Here is a 14,134-nt window from a genome sequence, read left to right as displayed (position 1 = left end):
AAAATGGTCCATTTGATTGTGCCATCAGCTACTCTATCAGGGCAGCTCACCTGAGGAACACTTGGGCTGGCCAGTTATTGTAAATTACATCAGGCTAATTAAGCTTTGATTTACAGATGTCATTTTACATAGTCATTTTATACTTGACAGAATGTGGTTTGATTACTCCTTACTGTTGCCTTATCTTCAATAGCTACAAATGCTATTAGCAGTTGTGCAGCAACTTATTCATTTTTAACAATACAACAATAAAGCCTATATCATGGTTAACCATGCAGGAAATGTCACTTGCAAATTATCATTTCCAATTATTCAGTATTAATTTAAGGGACACGGTTATCAGTCCAGTTACAATTCTTTTTTTTATGTGACCTTCCGTTCAATAACTAAGGATTCCTTTTCATTTTTCTTTTTTCTTCACTTTTTTCCACTCTTTTCTTCCTCTTTTCTTCTTTTCTTTTCTTTTCTTTTCTTTTTTCTTTTCCTTTTTTCTTTTCTTCCTCTTTCCTTTTCTTTTCTTTTTTCTTTTCTTTTCTTCCTCTTTCCTTTCCTTTCCTTTTCTTTTCCTCATCCCAAGATGCTAAATTAACACAAGTGGCTGCCATTTTCTCAGTTATCCCTTCCCTTCCCTCTGTAGGATCAGAAATTGTGTAATTGTGTGCTTGTTCCTTAGAAATCAAACTCAGTGAGAGAGGAAGCCAATTTCCATTTAGGGAAGACTGAAAATCGTATTTCCAATCTGTATGAAATTCCAACAGTTGATTTAACAATCCAAAGCTGACTAGGAAATTGGCTGAGGTGTTTTGTTTTGTTGATTTTTTTGTTTGTTTGTTTGTGGGGTTTTGTGTGTGTGTGTGTTGTTGTGTTTCTTTTTAAGAAAAACAATCCCCAAACACACGCTACTGGGAGAGCACTGTATCAAGCAGTCTGAAAGCTCTAAGAACCCCAATGCTTATCCAGGCTTTCCAGAGCAGCAGAACTGGCTGAGATAAACCCTGCCATTAATAATTGCCTCCAGTGGCCTTCTCTCTCCATGGTACCTGATTCCTCTCTGGAAGCAGTTGCGAGCACTCAGCTTGGAGACACACAGCTTCTCTCCTGTATACCCTAATTCAGGAGTGACCCACATTGATCCCTATCGCCCAAGGTCTCTGCCACCACTCTCAAATTTGTCTGTGATTAATTTGGTAGCACATCTCTACTCAGTAGAGCTGTAATGTATCTAGGTCACGTTTCTAGGAGGGATAAAGCGAGGCTCTCTCAGGGCTGAACTGAGAGCTTTCACTTCCTAAATGACTGTTCAAACCAGTGGGCTATTAGGCAAGGAGGATAATATGACACCAGCTGGGTTTTCAAAGCAAAGCAGCTAAAATGGCATTTTGTGAGGGCCTTGATCCTAGTAGAATATCTTAGGCAAACGCTGAGGACACCCACACAGTCAGAAAACCAAAGCGCTGTTCTACCTCGCCTAGCCTTCTGCCGGGTTTTAAGCACAGGGAAACTCTCCCACTGCTAAAATAAATGTCTAAGAAAAAGTGGAATATTTACTATCTGGAATTGACTACCTTCTTCCATTGACTACTGAAGGAACCCAAGCAACTTGCTTAGACCAAACGCTCAAGTGCATAAAATTAGATGAAATACACCCCCCTTTTGAGTCTCAGTTCCCCATTTATAAAATGAGAATACTAAGATTACTTCCTTCTGTCACGGTTTATTGTTAGGATAAACTTTAGTGAGAGTTGCTTTCAAACACTTAGGATGGAGTTAGAAAGTATCTAGAAGGAGCAATGCTTTGAGAAAAAAAATAAAAAAATAAAAAAATCTTTGCTGTAGAAGAAGAAGATGGGGATGCTTCCTTGTTTGTTTTTAACCCAGCCATTTTCCTGTCCTCTTTTCAGGTTCAGCATGTTCTTCAGAGCCAGTGACCACCGATGCAGCAGAGCTGGAATAGCTTCTTCTCCCTCCCTTCCTGTTGGCAGATTAGAGGACATTACTTCCTTCTGTAACAACCAGCGGAGTCTCTCCTTATCTACACAAGGAAGAGACAGGGAGGACCTCATTTAGGTGCCCAAGGAGATTAAGATAAAGCAAAGCTACAAGACAAGCTCCCACAGACGTGCAGAAATCTGGAAAAAGCAAGGGCAGCTCAGGCTTATGCAAGAGCAGACCCAATACAGGGTGTGCAGCAAGAGACTTTGTTAACCCATCAGCGAAGGGTGGCAGGTCCCCTTCGTACTTTCTCAGGAAGTTTTGTATAAACATAAGCTCATTTGTGGTCACTGAGTTTGAAACGATTATTCCCACAAACAGACCAATAGAAAGCAGAAATAGACTGAATGCGTATTTTTCAGTTTGTGGTCTCCCCTGGGTTTAAATACAAAGAGAGAGTTAGCAAAATGAATGACAACATTACACCTGAAGACGATTAGGAAGCAAGATAAGCCACCCCAGTGTTTATCTTTGACAGCCATTACAACATAACGTAGCCAATATATAGTTCAATCAGTTCTGATGACACTTTCTTTCTCTTTTTATGATAAGAACCGTTAGGTTTAAATCCTGCCAAGTAAAACCAGCCTAGATATTGGTGGCAGTGATAAGAGTAGCTCTGCCTTTGGGCTAATAATAGTTGATACACCTATCGGTCACAGAGCATTTTGCAAATGCTAACAATTATGATTATCATTTTCTTCTCATTTACAAAAAGATTTATTGAGGTCTTCAGGCAACTAAATGTGCCACTAGGCACTAATGGATTTTTAAAAAGTCCTTTGGGCATTTAGCTGCTACTGGGAGTCAAGAGAGCACTTGAACCCACCTACAGATCCTGCTAGGCAGCTACCACCTAAATACTCAGTGATTCATTTCTTACAGACTACTGCAACACCCAACTGAAAGTAGCAGTGTGCCTCCCACTGCCCTAAAACCCAAGGAGCTTGTAATACAGAGCAGGAGATAACAGGAAAGCTTGCAGAACTAATAAGACAGCTTTGGTCAGCACAAAACATGGTGTCTCCATGGAGCAGTTGTCCAGTTCTCCGTCATCAATCTCTGAGCAATTAGCTTTACATCAGTTAGCGTGGAATTAATTTCATTTACCTTGGCCAGCTAAAACTGCTGTTCCTACATCAGGGGGTAAATACAAATTAACAAATTATTTTACCAAAGACTCATTCCCACTTTTGCCCCAACTTTTCAATTAACTTCGAGATTGGAGGGGAGAACAGGAATACTGTTTAATAAACAGTGAACAACATGTAGAAAAGCAACAAATTGTGTTTCTCTCCATAAACCTGAATGATTTCAGGCTCTCCCAAATAGCAGCATTAGCACAACTGAACTGCAAAAGGCTTTTCGCAAGCTTCCTTTGCTGCAGTCCAGGAGCTTGGATTTCATGCCCAACATCCAAGGAGTTAAGAACAATTTTTATTCCTAGAATACAAGTCAGAGAAAACCTAATGCAGCAGCTCAAAGTTTTTTCCACCAAATCAGACACAGAAGGACTGATGGGGAAACTGCAATTTGGCTTGTGCAGTTACACTTCAGTAAATGTTCCTCAGATAATCAGATAATCGTAACCCTGGTCTAGTCCATTAATGTGTCATTTCAGGAGATTGCCAGAATGTTTACTGGCTAGCTAAGACTAGGAAAAGTTTTGGTTTGGTTTGGTTTGTTGTTGTTGTTGGTTTGGTTTTGATTTTTTTTTTTTCATGGAAAGAAGCTTATCTGTTCAGTTTCTTTGAATCCTGAGGTAATTTACCATTCTCATTGCTATGTATCAAAAGAAGAGGCAAATACAGAAACTGTCATTTATTCCACTAATGGAATTAAAAATGAATGTAGTCCACAGCAGTAATCAATGCCTTGTTCACAGTGATGGATTATGACTTAGCTAAACAATGTGACCTTTAATTGTCTGCAAATGTAATTTCCCAAAGTCTCCCATGTACTGTACTGTTAACATCTCTTTCTGATCCTCCTTAGGCAGATGCAGCTCTCTTTCTTTCAACCCAAAATCACCATTCCACAGCAATGTGACACTGTCCAGGTGTTTCACACCTGGCATACCTGGACACTCAACAGTGCTGCTCCTTCAGATCTTGTTCACCAGGATCACGGCCATGTGGCTTACGTATCCAGAGGAAGTGCAAACTACACTATTTGACAGGAGAAGGGGAAGGGAGTACCGCCCCATGCACTTCATGTGGCATATGGCTTTGTGAAGTTGTACACAAAATAAGAGCTTTGTGTAAACATGTAGTCAGGCACTTGAATCCCACAGAGGTATTAAAATGTCAACAGTATATCCTGCCATAGGTAGGACCCTGGTCTGCTGTTCAGTTGGCACACCTCACTCAGTAAGGCTCACTCACCCACATGTGGAGAGCCCTAGCTGACTGTCATGGTGAGCAGGAATATCCAGTACTGACCAAAGGGATTTTTCCCCCCAAAAATAAATAAATGTCCAAATATTTAGTTCTCCTTCATTCTGAGCTTCCATATAAAACTTTTCATTCTGTGAGCTGATCAAAGTATTTCTGCTTGAATCTATGGAAAAACAGCCTGAGAGCTTTTATCTGAGCATGAGCCTGGTGTCAACATTCCAAATCTGTCCCAGTCAGATCGAGATGACTACTGATACTAACATCTCCTTTCCAGACTTACCAGGCTCAGGCATTGGCATAGACCGGGTCCTATTCCTTCATGAAATATTATTCAACTATTATTCAACTGAATAGAGGAAGATGAAGATGAAAATTGTGCTTTACTGGTTGATTGACACCTCGAGAGGTACAGGGTCTGATCAAGGCTTTTGGCATGGCTTGGATGTTTGTTAAATATCTCTTACAGCATGTGAATTCTCTGTTATCTTATAAGGTTGAGCTCATATTTATAGGGAATGTCTCATTGGATCTTTTTCCCCCATATGGCTGCTTGTCTTCGTGAAGCTGGTGCAGATGTGCTAGTTCTGGGAGTTCAACCCCTTGGACAAACTTCATTAAAAAAGGGCTGCTGCTGAGGAGAGAGGGGGTAAGGGGTGCAGAAGGCAAAGCGAATACCTTGAACTTTCTATTTAGTGGTGGTAGTAAGGAATTCAAAAATTCAAAAGGGACAGAAGAAAATGGGAGCATTTGATGTGTAACAAGACACAGGTATTCGATCAAATTTTGGTTTTACTTTTTTTTTCTTTTTCTTTTTTCTATTGCATTTGAAGGGAGTTCTTTTTTAAAACAAGAAGTCACAGATCTGTCATGAAATACCTACGAAATGTGGTAAAAAGAGTTTCACCAGAACGGTGTTGCTCAGTCCATCTCTTTCTGAGCAGACAACAGCAAAATCATGAAATCTACCATCCCACCAGTGGCCTCACAGAAGTGCTAATCTTAGTGCTCAGTAAAAGTGGTTTATGTATCAATCACTCCAGAAAATAGTCACTGAGAAGGAACTTGGATTAACCTTCGTTGTTGTTGTCTTGTTTTGGGTTTGTTTTTTTGTTTGTTTGGTTGGTTGGTTGGTTTTGGTTTTGTTTAGTTGGTTGGTTTTTGTATGCTCCACGTCAGTTTCTGGATGGATACGTGCAATCCCAGAAAGTCTCCAAAATAAAGTACTTAGGTTTTCTGTCTTGCAGAGGATGGAATCTGGCTTTTTTCTTTACATCGAGGTGATCCTCATTGTAAAAGCTGGAATGCTGTGGTGTTTTTATCCAGCTGGGCAGATGAGCTCTCCCACAACCACTCTCTCACTCCCCCTCCCCAAGGGGAAAGGGGAAGAAAATATGATGAAAAGGGTTCAAGGGTTGAGATAAGGACAGGGAGATAATTATTGTCATGGGCAAAACAGGCTCAGCATAGGGAGATTTAATTAATTTATTGCCTATTACTAACAGATTAGAGCAATGAGAAACTAAAAGCCAATGAGAAACACCTTCCCCCATCCACCCTCTTCTATGTCCTCCCCCCCCCCCCGAGCAGCACAGGGAAACAGGGAATGGGGGCTTCGGTCACTCCCTTTGTCTCTGTCACTCCTCCACAGACCCTCTCTGCCCCTGCTCCACGTGGGGCCCCTCCCACGGGATGCCGTCCTTCCTGAACTGAGCCTGAGGGGGCTGCCCACAGGCAGCAGCTTTCCAAGAACTGCTCCCACACGGCTCTGTACCACGGGGTCCATCCCCCAGGAGCAAACTGCTCCAGCACGGGTCCCCCACGGGCGGCAGCTCCCCCCAGCCCCCCTGCTCCTGCCTGGGCTCCTCTCCACGGGCTGCAGCTCCGGCCCGGGGCCTGCTCCTGCGGGGGCTCTCCATGGGCCGCAGCCTCCTCCAGGCCACATCCACCTGCTCCACCGGGGGCTCCTCCACGGGCTGCAGCGTGGAGATCTGCTCCGTGTGGCACCCATGGGTGCAGGGGGACAGCCTGCTCCACCAGGGGCCTCTCCACAGGCCGCAGGGGAACTGCTGCTGCGTGCCTGGAGCACCTCCTGCCCTCCTGCTGCACTCACCTTGGGGGCTGCAGGGCTGGGTCTCACTCCTCTCTCCCAGCTGCTGTTGCGTAGCAGTTTTTTTCTCCCTTTCTTAAATCTGCTCTCACAGAAGCCCAACCAGTGTCACTCACTGGCTTTGCTCTGGACAGGGACAGGTCCCTTTGGAGCCAGCTGGAAGTGGCCCTTATCTCACATGGGGCAGCGTCTGGACTCTTCTCACAAAGGCCACCCCTGCCGCCCCCCACTACCAAAACCTTCCACATAAACCCAATCAATACAAATGCCTCAGATGCTTCTGCCAGTTGAAATTAATATATTAGTATTGAAAGTAATATTGAAGTTAATATGAAATTAATATCAGTATCTTCCCTTCTGGGCTTGGCCAGTGAGGGATAACATTGGAGTCTTGACAACTGGTCATTCTGTGTGTGCTAGTACAGTTGGCCAAAGGAAACAAATCCTTCTAATGTTTTCTTACTTTTAGTACTTGTATGGATTAACGACTAGACAGCTTAAAATACTCTGTACTAGACACGTGTAAGCAGAGAAAGATGTAAAAAGAAAAATAAAATAAAAATTAAAAATAAATAAATAAATAAAAAGTAATATATATAAAAGAGAGGAAGAAGGAGAATTTCTTTTCTGCCACGGGGTGGAGTTGGGGAAGGCAGTATAGAAGTCCATCTGTCCATATTTACAAAACTAACAAAGCCTCCAATTGCTCTTTCAGCTTTCTAGGTGCGACTGCATGACTCCAGAAGTCAGTCTGGGTATAGACAATTGAATTCAGACTTTGTGGATCTCTCTCCAGTGCCTTTTCCTAAAACAGATATACCTACAGTATTCCTACTCAAGTGTCTATTACGGACCACATGAGACATTCAGTAAATAAAAAAACACATGGTCATGAAAAACAGGTGATAAAATTCTTGGAAAGTGCAGCCATTTCTTCCTTCTATCATTAACAGCTCTGGATGGAGGAGCATTAAAATCTATTTAAACAAGCAGAAAGACTTTTGAAAGACACTGGATGGTGAAAAAGCTGTCAGTTTAGAAATTAAGTCAAGAAATAACTGCTCCTTGATCGAGATTTCTCCTGCCACTCTTGGAAGACTAACAGCCAATCAATAACAATAGGTACAATTAAGAGTTTCGAGACTTTATCCCAGGTGGCTTTCTGGCACCACTCCTAAATTAGATAAGTGCAAGTCAGAGACAATTCAAGCCAAATGTTTCAGTTGGAATGATCAACATTATTCTTTCAGAAAATTGTGATTTCATCTCATCAATGTTTTCCAAAAATTAATTACAATAAAATCTAAATATATTGTTATGATGAACATTTCCTGCATCAGATATTGTCGCTGTATTTAAAACATTCCTACTTTAGTCCAGAATTAGATTATACATCAAAATAGACAAGACAAATCAATGAATTCAAAAGACATTGTCAATTCCATTTATGCTAAACATCATTTAAGAAATTTGACTATGTAGATTTATTTATTTTTTTAATTTTTTACTAGTGGAAGAGAGTAAAAAAATAATATTCATGATTTGGAATCTGCCATGGTACAATAATACTGACTTCTGACTCTGATTGTTCTACTCTTGCACAATTTTCAGCTCAAATTTCTATCAGCTGAACTCTTGCCCTTACAGGTAAGGAGAGTGACTTCGCTAACTTTATATCTACTTGGGATATATCTTGAAAACTAAGTATTCAGAATGCTTTTAAGTCCCTAAAGCTCCTTTTGGGCCTTTTAACAACCTTCAGGTTCCCTCTCTGAATTCACATGTATCTCATGGTCCAGAGAAAACTTCATCTGATAATGGATAGGAAGATGGTGAGCCAAGGCTGCTGATACAACACAGAAAAGAATTGGTGTATGCAGCTAATCTGTGTTTATTAATTTTTCATCAAGTCCTTTCCTCTACCCATTCTGAGCAAAGAACATAAGTATGCATTAAAATGGAAGCAGATTAGCAGATTCATTGGACTCTGGGAGACTACACTCCTACTCTTAAGGTCGAACATGAGTCTAAAATTAAAGTTAATCGAATCCAGCCAGATTGACAAAAGTTTTTAAGTGCCTAAAGATGCAAACAGCATAACCTCTCAACCTATATTTTAAGTGCAGCTTTTATTTAATTTATTTCTACCATGAGTACAGAGAAAATTGAGTCAGTCAAACCTCTGCGTAGCTACACATCATATTCAGGTGGATGATACAGCTGAATTAATTTAAGAGCTGTATCTGAGGTGGTCTCACTCCTCCTCCCTTCCTCCTCTTTCACTTCTACCTAGGTCCTTCCACCACTGCTGCACCTCAGATCCCTTTCTGAACTAGCAGAAAATTAACATGTCAAGAAATTTTAGTGTTTTTCTGCCTGTACCAGATCAGCAGTAGCTCAGCAAAGGTTCCAGCGAGTTTCAGTAGGCGTAGGGGGTAGATTATTTGATGGTGTCCTGGGATGTGAGCAAGGAAGCAAAGGGAGAGAAGGAAAGAGAATGCCATTGCCATTTCCACTGGCACTGAGCTGTAAGATAAGCAAGCTGTACACTGTGCCACACACACAGCCGTGTAACTGTTACTTACACCCAACTTTCAGAGTAGAATACAACCTGAAGAAGTTTTGCCTTTTGACAAAAATAACCACAAAGTTCAAAAGGGTATCTTTTAATGTTTTTAGAAGATGGTGCTAAATAATAGATGTGGCTTCATGTTTGAAACTTTGCCTGTTTAAACATGATATGACCACAACCTTGTTTTTGCACTTGTAATTCAGTTAGAGAAAAGAACACTCTAAGAAAAATAAATCTGGAAATGTTCATTAGTGGCTATGTAAACAATAAATGCTTGCTACTTGCAGACACTTGCACATCTTTTTTTTGCTAATATTCAGTAAGTACGACATGCTGTACCAAGTGAGCTATTACTGCAGGACCTGGGTAGTTCTAGATAGGTACGTTAGCAGCACTCTCTGGGATTCACAGCCAGGCTCAACACCGTATACTTCAGCAGTATATTCTTCATTTCCATATTATGTTTCACTCATTTTGGCACACTCGCTCTCTATAAACTGATAGAAAAAAATATTTACTTCCAACTAATTACTCAGCTTTTATACTACTTAATACAATGAAATATACTACAGGTAAGTCATAATTTGATTTTGAAAGCTTTATAACAAAAGTTTTCTGACACTTTCCTCATCCTTCAAAGGAGTTTCAGAATTACAGAAGAGATCTCATTTTGTCTGTCCTCAGTGCATGCTGACGCATGTTCTCACAAGATGAGAATTGAGAGGTTTGTTAAATATTTTCCAGGCTTTTAAGGTTACTTTTGTATTCATAATTTTCTGTTTTCAGCTTTTTTACAGCTTTTTAAGGATGACTATCCAAGCCTGCTGAACTGTGTGTCTCAATCGTCAGTAGGGACTGCAGCTTGCTGCAGCTCCCAGAGCTCTTGACACAGGGCATGATAGCAGGCGTGAGGTTGAGCATGCTCCTACCCCCACTGCAGCTGCAGCTGGTCTTGTTCTTTTTGGTTTACACCTGTTGCTTTTAAAAATTAGTCAAAGGGACTTTTAAAATACATATGCAAGATCCTGAGCTGGTATAACTCAGTTGTGCTTCAATTACTATTGCAGCTTTCTTTACAACTGTAACAAATCCCGTTATATATATATTTTATATATATATATATATATAACTATATATATAATAGAAAGTCCTACTCCAGAAGGCATAAAAATCCTTTCTCTGGGATGCAACAAAGATGACCTTCATTTGCATCTGACCTGAGCAAGGATTTTGATCTCCCTTCTGAAACCAAGTTTCAGAAGTAAAGCTTCCAGATGAAGCTGTGCCAAAGGGAAAGAGGAGGGGTTATGTTTTTCAAGCAGGGAAATTTACTTCTTAATGTTCAATCCATGTATAGTCCTTGAACAATGGGTTGATTTTTTCCCCCCTCTGGCAATTGAATCATGTTGTACTGTAAATAATGTGCTACAGTGCAGCCCTCCCCGTTCCTAAGGAAAGAGAAAAAGGAAAAATATAAACCTCTCCCATAGCTGGCTATGCCGATATTATTACTCATTGACTGCATCAGGATAGGTCTACATTAGACACTTGTCAAAATCCCTGCCAAGAGAAAGTTTTCATTTTCATCAATTTATTTTTAGTAGAGCAGCTGGGAAATCCAATGACGGGCTGAGCGGAGACCTGGAGCTTGGAGCGGAAAACTGCTTTTGCAAAATGCACTTCAGGTTCCCTCTGCCTCCAAGTGAAACTTCTCCCTGGGATCTTATCGTGACTAGGCTTGACAAGAACAGCTGATTGTTCCCGGGACTCTGGGACTCTGCCCAGTCCCAAAAAAAAAGCCCAGTGAATACTGGTGCTTGATTTAGCTGTCCCACCTACCGTGGTGGCACAGGTGAAGGGGATGGTGCATGGTCCAGGTCACCTCCTGTTAGGGTTTTTCACAGTGTCCTGGGGAGAAAGAGCCATTGGGCTTGAATTAACCACTATGTGCTTCCTCTTATTTGCTGTTTTTCTTTTTTTTCCTTTTTTTTTTTTTTTTTCAGATGAGCTAGCAGCACAGGTTCTCTTTATACTTAGTGGATATACTTAGTATACTTAATGGCACCCCTAAAAAGTTAGCCTATGTATTTCAACTATTTCATACAGAATGGGATAAATCATCCTAAAGTGCCTGGAATTAAAAAGAGCTTCTCTAATCCTGCAATTAGAGAAAACTTCTCTAATGTCTGTTGATTATAGAGAGATCTGGTTTTAGTGTAACCTAAAATTTTTACCTGGGCAGAGGGGGGTCACTTTAAAGTAAGACTTCATGTTGGCAAGAGATTGTGGCAAAGCCATTGTTTTTCTCTACAGTAATGAACAAAAACAGGTGCTAGAAGTGATGCAAAAGCACTGCCCTTCATGAACTCTCTTTGTGACTAAGAATATTTCAATTTCTAAGCCAGCAAAATTTAAAAAACATGTTGGCCTGATTTCCTACTACTACTTTTTATGTGAGTTCTTCAGTATCTAATATCATTGTAGACTTTAGGCTGATGCTTTTGTCTTTGGGGTGATGTCTCAGTGAGGGCACTAATTTGGCACACTCTCTCCTCAGATTTTGTGGGAAAGTCTTATCTTCAAGCTGTTGTTCCCCTTCCCTCCTCCTTTTCCCCAGCTTAATTTAAATTAGTGGGTTAATAAATGACTGGCTCACTAACGAAGAAATTGAATAATTCTTCTTTTCTTATGAAACTAGACTTTTAAAAAAAAAAAAAAAAGACCAATAACTAGGACAAAATATTACATGAGAGAAACACAGATTGCTAGTAAAACCCTTCAAACTTGCCAACTCATTTAACAAATTCCCAGGCTGTTTTGCAGCTCTCCTGCCCTCCCCAGGACCCTAAACCCCAGAGGCAGTCAACCAGCTACCCAGGCAGATGTGTATAGTCCCTAGGTCTTATAGCGGTGGAAAAAATACAGCCCTGTGCTGTCTGTGGTAGGCAAAGAGGTCCTATGGCAGGAGCAAGGATCCAAATCAGTGCCTCTTATACAAAGTAGCCTGTCTTGACCTGTCAACAGTTATGTTAATATTGATGGAAACTCTCAACATTTATCATAGGATCTCCCAGGAGCATTCAAGAAGTCCAGCAGAAGGTTTCCATACATACAGGTCTTACCTATGTAGAGTAACTGAAATGATCTAAATTTGATCAATTAAAATTATGAACTTCAGAGCAGCCACATAGATCTTCCTGAGATAACCCATAGTGACCTGAGAATTAGTGTAGTTATATTTTCTGTGCCATGCTGGAGGAAAAAAAAAAAAAAGGTTTTATTTTGTGAGGTGCTGAGCACTATTTGCGAAATGCTTTAAACCTTCTGATCTTGCTAGGGTTTTTTTTAAGAAGCTCTCTTGATTTCCATTCAGAAAACCAGTCCATATAGAGCCAGAAAGCCATCCAGAAAAGATATTTCAGACTTTTTTCACAAACAAATTTAACCAATACAAGCTGCTTTCAAAGTTTTAAATGTTCATGTAGGACCTAAAAACACTTGTTTTTATATATGTTTAATTAGACTATTAAAAATCTTGTGGGTAGACAAAACTTCAGTTTTCCTTTCAGAACCTCTGCAGCAAAGAACTGTATACACAGTGATCCCATGTGCCAATGCTTCCGTGTGATGAAGTCATATTGAAAAAATATATATATATATTTTTTGGTGAAATTACTGGACAAGTGTTTTTAATGCAAGTATTCATACAGTCCTGTAATAATAAAAGATTCAAATAAATCCAAGTGAAACATTAAGCAGAACTTTGTGTATATGTAGGAGGGATGCCCCTGGGGAACACACTGTGGTTATGCAGTATTCAGATAGACAGGACGTTAAACACACACATACGAAAACGCAGAGTTAAAATATTGTGAAGTCTTTGCCATAAACCTGCCAGGAATCAGAGAAATTCAGAGTAATGATAATTCACAAGAGGCTCAATTCTACTCTCACTCATGCTGGTTTCACATCAGTGTTATGCATTTGACATCCCCAGCTTTACTATCAATTCACACCAGTTTAGGAAGAACTATGTTCTTTAATATTGCCTGTTGATGCCCTGCTACTTAACTGTGAACTCAGGACCACAATTACCATCAAAAGGGCATTTTCATTTCAAGCTCATTTTGATTTGATCAATATTTGGAGAGAAAAAAAGACCTCATGTGTGCAATCTTTCATGCTTTCCTTCAGTCCTTGCATTATCTGCATTATTAAAAAGTGATATGCAGTTTCAAACATTTTCCATTAAACTTGCAAAGACCCAGCTTGTGAGCCAAGTTGAACAGCAGGCAGAGTAAGAGTATTTGATAAGCTCAGAAGGGTTACTCACATGGCTGGACTTCAGTTTCTGCAGCGCTGAAGCCTTCAAATGTGCAAAGGGAAGTAAAAGAAAAGAAACAATTTCACATCCTACCTTGTAATGCATGAACAAAGCATGAAGGTGAACATGTTTAAGCAAACACTTCCATGTAGAAGGCCACATGGCATTCTCAGTCAGATCTATGCTTCAAGAGTGTTAGGCTTGTTAAAGTCTTTGTGGGCTTTGTATTGGGTTATCATTCAATGGAGACGAGCAAACGAGCATTGAGCTGTCACCTGTTATGTCCACATGGTAAATGCCAGCATTATCTCTGTATGTGATGCACCTGCCATGCACAGGTAGACTGCCCTGATAACTAGCTAGCCTGCTGCAGCCTTGTTCTAGTCAAGAGCTGAAAATGTAAAATCTGCTGGATAGGGATCTCTAGACTGATGTTTCCCTAAGTCCTAGCCTGTATATTTTTTTAAGGAGAGAACAGTCTAAGCCCCCTTGACCATGGGTCTTGCCCAACATTTAATATGTCAGCACAAGTTCTCGGTGGGCTTTGGGCTAATTCTAATGTGCTCCTTTTTTCTTCGAGGCCATCTTTAGTTTATCTGAAGGCACCTGGACATGAGTACACAGGACCAGGAATCCCGTTGAGCTGAAGTAGGTGGAAGCTTTGTAATTACATGAAAATGATGCATTGCCCAAACTAATACTCCTTGCTTTTCAGCATATGCCGTCAGCAGATCTTATTAGCT

The 14,134-nt window shown here is 40.5% G+C and overlaps 1 long non-coding RNA gene across 1 annotated transcript; it reads right to left on the bottom strand.

The window, feature by feature from the left end:
* Positions 1 to 433: 433 nt before the first annotated feature.
* Positions 434 to 13,624, bottom strand: LOC310892566. Its single transcript, XR_014578225.1, has 2 exons — positions 13,485 to 13,624; positions 434 to 1,972 (listed from the first exon to the last, which is right to left on the bottom strand). It is a non-coding gene; the product is annotated as an uncharacterized lncRNA (long non-coding RNA).
* Between the last annotated feature and the right edge of the window lie 510 nt (positions 13,625 to 14,134).

The sequence above is a fragment of the Anser anser genome, assembly GCF_964211835.1.
Source record: "Anser anser genome assembly, chromosome: 1".
Lineage (NCBI taxonomy): Eukaryota > Metazoa > Chordata > Aves > Anseriformes > Anatidae > Anser > Anser anser.
Note: the sequence above shows the minus strand (reverse complement) of the source record. Positions and strands in the feature narration are given on the sequence as shown.